General features: G+C 52.7%; 1 non-coding gene across 1 annotated transcript in view; it reads right to left on the bottom strand.

Annotated features, from left to right (window-relative positions):
- LOC126434204 (small subunit ribosomal RNA) overlaps window positions 1-125 on the bottom strand; it is a 1,910-nt gene extending 1,785 nt beyond the window's left edge. Inside the window, exon 1 of the ribosomal RNA XR_007579053.1 lies at window positions 1-125. This exon is cut by the window's left edge and continues 1,785 nt beyond it. This is a non-coding gene — a ribosomal RNA (small subunit ribosomal RNA).
- Window positions 126-5,000: the final 4,875 nt, after the last annotated feature.

Raw genomic sequence — 5,000 nt, 5'->3', positions numbered from 1 at the left:
GATCTAAGGAACCATAACTGATTTAATGAGCCATTCGCGGTTTCACCTTAATGCGGCTTGTACTGAGACATGCATGGCTTAATCTTTGAGACAAGCATATGACTACTGGCAGGATCAACCAGGGAGCTGCGTCAACTAGAGCTGAGCAGCCGGCCGCCCGGGAGTGTGTCCCGGGGGCCCGCGCGAACACGCAAGCGTCCGCTCAATTATTCTGCAAACAGGAGGAGGCTGAGCTCCCCTGCACCATACACCTCGAAACCCTCTCAGGTCCCGGCGGCGCGCAGCGCCGTCCTAAGTACTTGGTCGGGTTCGAGAGAGGCGCAATCGCCCGGAGTTTGGCGAGTAGACGCTTTAGGTGCGACCACCCGTGCTCCCAACTGAGCTTGCCGCTGCCGACAGAGGCCCGGGAGCGTGCTGTCGTGGCATTGCCGGCGGGAGACAACACGCGCCACCTACGGTGACCGGCAGCTCCAACGCCAGCGCCACAGAAGGACAAAAGCCCCACTTGGGTGCCGAAGCGAACTCTCCCAGCACAGCGCACGCGCCAACACGTCCGCACAGCTGCGATACAAACCACCTGCGAGAACCGCAGAGGCGACCGAGCAGCAGACGGCGTCGCGGCGCCGAGCGCCGGGCGGCGGCGCATCCTCAGCGCACACAGTCCTCAATCGGACCAGCACACTGCAGATGTCCACCGCGCTTCGCACCGGGCCCGCGAGGACCTACTTTGGCCGCACGGCGCCGCGTGCAGGGTGCGCCGGCGCGCAGCTGCGCCGCCTGCCGCCTCCGTCGGCCGGCGCGCCTGCCAGTGGCCGCCCCCACCAGCCGGCTGTAGCGCGTGCGCCCACGCACCGCGCGGCCAGCACGCCGGGAGGCCCCCCCTCACCGGCCGGGGCCGGTCCCACCCAGCCACCGCCGCGTATCGCTTCACACCCACATGCCATTCACGTTCGTGGGCATGGTGGGTATCGCTGAAACAACCGGTTGGTAGCTCAACCGATCGTCGCCATCACTGATTCACCTCTAGCGAGAACAACCGCACCACAACGGTTTACCAGTTGTTCATTTGCGTAACGTCACCAGCAAACGTAGGCGTCCATCGCCATTTGCAAATTCAACGATTGTTGCATGCCTGTGTCAGGTGTCACGACACACTATGTCTGCCCACATACACGCAACAACATGTGCACGCTTCGCAAACACGTGGAAGGTGGCCCCCGTACGTATGCGATGTCCATTGCGCGAACGACTGTCAACCGGCCTCTGTCGCATGTCGCAGATGTGGAACGCAGTGCACCATGCTATCACGGTGTGTGAGAAGAGACGACAACGTCTGACAACACGCGCCACTACATCAACAGACGGCTCATGCTGATCGCCATCCAGGGCATACCACACTGCAATCCAGCTCTTATAGGGAGACGACACGTAGCTGCGTGCACAACATTTGGACCGCATGGTTCGCCGTTGTTGGCGCAGTCGTTGTACGGTCACATGTACCACGATGTATCATTCAGTACATGAGGACCAATGTGCAGTACAGTGTGTGATTTGGACGTACAATATCAGCGGACAGTTGACACAGGCCATACCACAGCGTAGGCTAAGTGCTTCGCCATGCGAATGCCAATGAACAACTGCGAATGCCAATGAACAACTGCAAAGGGCATTGAGCATGTACGTCCTGCTGCCATCCACATTACAGTGTATAGCTGCAAGGTGTTTAACATGAAGCGATACACTGGGGACCGGGCAGTGCGAGTAGCAAACTATATTGCGGGGGTTGCAGTTAGGCAACACTACACTAATTTAACGCGTCGTATGACAATTACAGAGCAGGTTAAGGCCCAACGTGTGTTGGGTTAAGGCCCAACGTGTGTTGGGTTAAGGCCCAACGTGTGTTGGGTTAAGGCCCAACGTGTGTTGGGTTAAGGCCCAACGTGTGTTGGGTTAAGGCCCAACGTGTGTTGGGTTAAGGCCCAACGTGTGTTGGGTTAAGGCCCAACGTGTGTTGGGTTAAGGCCCAACGTGTGTTGGGTTAAGGCCCAACGTGTGTTGGGTTAAGGCCCAACGTGTGTTGGGTTAAGGCCCAACGTGTGTTGGGTTAAGGCCCAACGTGTGTTGGGTTACAGCGCAATATGGGTTACGTTAAGGGGCAATATAGGTTAGGTTAAGGTACGATATAGGTTAGGTTAAGATACGATATAGGTTAGGTTAAGATACGATATAGGTTAGGTTAAGATACGATATAGGTTAGGTTAAGATACGATATAGGTTAGGTTAAGATACGATATAGGTTAGGTTAAGATACGATATAGGTTAGGTTACGGCGCAACATAGGTTAGGTTACGGCGCAACATAGGTTAGGTTACGGCGCAACATAGGTTAGGTTACGGCGCAACATAGGTTAGGTTACGGCGCAACATAGGTTAGGTTACGGCGCAACATAGGTTAGGTTACGGCGCAACATAGGTTAGGTTACGGCGCAACATAGGTTAGGTTACGGCGCAACATAGGTTAGGTTACGGCGCAACATAGGTTAGGTTACGGCGCAACATAGGTTAGGTTACGGCGCAACATAGGTTAGGTTACGGCGCAACATAGGTTAGGTTACGGCGCAACATAGGTTAGGTTACGGCGCAACATAGGTTAGGTTACGGCGCAACATAGGTTAGGTTACGGCGCAACATAGGTTAGGTTACGGCGCAACATAGGTTAGGTTACGGCGCAACATAGGTTAGGTTACGGCGCAACATAGGTTAGGTTACGGCGCAACATAGGTTAGGTTAAGGCGCAACATAGGTTAGGTTAAGGCGCAACATAGGTTAGGTTAAGGCGCAACATAGGTTAGGTTACGGCGCAACATAGGTTAGGTTACGGCGCAACATAGGTTAGGTTAAGGCGCAACATAGGTTAGGTTAAGGCGCAACATAGGTTAGGTTAAGGCGCAACATAGGTTAGGTTAAGGCGCAACATAGGTTAGGTTAAGGCGCAATATAGGTTATTTTAAGGCGCAATATAGGTTAGGTTAAGGCGCAATGTAGGTTAGGTTAAGGCGCAATGTAGGTTAGGTTAAGGCGCAATGTAGGTTAGGTTAAGGCGCAATATAGGTTAGGTTAAGGCGCAATATAGGTTAGGTTAAGGCGCAATATAGGTTAGGTTAAGGCGCAATATAGGTTAGGTTAAGGCGCAATATAGGTTAGGTTAAGGCGCAATGTAGGTTAGGTTAAGGCGCAATATAGGTTAGGTTAAGGCGCAATATAGGTTAGGTTAAGGCGCAATATAGGTTAGGTTAAGGCGCAATATAGGTTAGGTTAAGGCGCAATATAGGTTAGGTTAAGGCGCAATATAGGTTAGGTTAAGGCGCAATATAGGTTAGGTTAAGGCGCAATATAGGTTAGGTTAAGGCGCAATATAGGTTAGGTTAAGGTGCAATATAGGTTAGGTTAAGGTGCAATATAGGTTAGGTTAAGGAGCAATATAGGTTAGGTTAAGTTACAATAGAGGTTAGGTTAAGGCGCAATATAGGTTAGGTTAAGGTACAATATAGGTTAGGTTAAGGTACCGTATAGGTTAGGTTAAGGTACCGTATAGGTTAGGTTAAGGTACAGTATAGTTTAGGTTAAGGTACAGTATAGTTTAGGTTAAGGTACACATTGTTGTAAGGAAAGGTGTAATGGGGGGGGGGGGGGCGGCCGGTCGGTTTGTTGATTGTGATTATAGTAAGTGGATGCCTGCGGCATCATCTGATTTGCCACGTCAGGATACACCTTTGGCTCATGACAGGCGGCGCTCCGATTCCATGCTTGTGGGAGACCTGTGTCTTTCATTCCTGCCATTGTTTGTGTGCTGTGAGAGGAGGCAGTATTGTGATGTTGGGTGCACCCCTGTGTAGGACATGTGTGGGTGTTGGTGGCTTAGCTGAGCAATGGTGGTTGTCGGGAGGGTGGGATATTCCGTTTTCTGAGTGGACCTCCCAGTCTGGTTATGACAGTGTGGATTGTCTCATGTGGCGGAGAGGATGCACTGGGTGTTGTTCCACGCTGGTGCTTACATATTGTCTGTGTGCGTGTTACAGGCGGAGAGTAGTGCGTGATAAGAGTGTGTGGCTGACGTGTGGTTGTGATTGTGAGCAGAGTCTTTCAGCATGTATACGGACAGTTGTATATATTATCTGTATTCTGATGGGTCTATCTATTACTAATCAGCGCCGTGTATACGTTTAATCCGGTTCCAGTCGAAACTGTTGTATCTCTGTACATTAGTGCCACGGCGAGCGCGCTATGTAGCTACTCGTCTCGGCAGCTTCCACCGGTGTATGGCAAATGATTATAAGCAATGAGTCGAGTCGTCAATACCGATAGTGTGACGTCACATGTCTGGGGTGGGGGACGCTGCGCCCTTCCGGTGGGTCATGGCCTAGAAAGACGCTCCCCACGCAGGGGGGCTTGGACTGTCATAAACTCTTCCGAGTAATATACTTGCCGTACGTTTTTGCGACTGCGAGTGCAACGCCCACCGGTACCGACATGGATGGAGCGCCTCCTAGCTGACCGCTCAGCATCGGCATTCGTACAGAGAGCAACGCGATCGCGTCTCTAGCTCGTAACTGGTACAGCTCGCAGCTCATGTATAGGGACAGCGGGAATGTCGCATATTGGACATAACTCTTCATGAAACGCAAGTTATAGGGGTGGATTGCACATTGCGACTGCGGGAAAAGTCCGCCGTTCATCCGCTGGAGTTGCGAGTTCGGCGGTTGGGGTGGGGCGCCGGTGGAGTGATTGCCGGTCGACGATTTCGTGCGGCAGAGGCGCTGGCGTTGGGGTGCTGTGGTCGACAGAGGACGCAGGCTTTGTGGGTGGGGTCGAAAGATGGGCACTGTGGGCCCATCGCTGTCTTAGTCGGCTTGGCGTCTCATAGATGGCGGTATCGTCGTTGCAGGACGTCATGCTGCGGGAGACCTACAGATGGCGCTGTGTTTTGTGGTGCGCTCGACA

This window comes from Schistocerca serialis, unplaced genomic scaffold (assembly GCF_023864345.2).
Source record: "Schistocerca serialis cubense isolate TAMUIC-IGC-003099 unplaced genomic scaffold, iqSchSeri2.2 HiC_scaffold_1184, whole genome shotgun sequence".
NCBI lineage: Eukaryota > Metazoa > Arthropoda > Insecta > Orthoptera > Acrididae > Schistocerca > Schistocerca serialis.
This window is presented reverse-complemented; position numbering and strand designations above follow the sequence as displayed.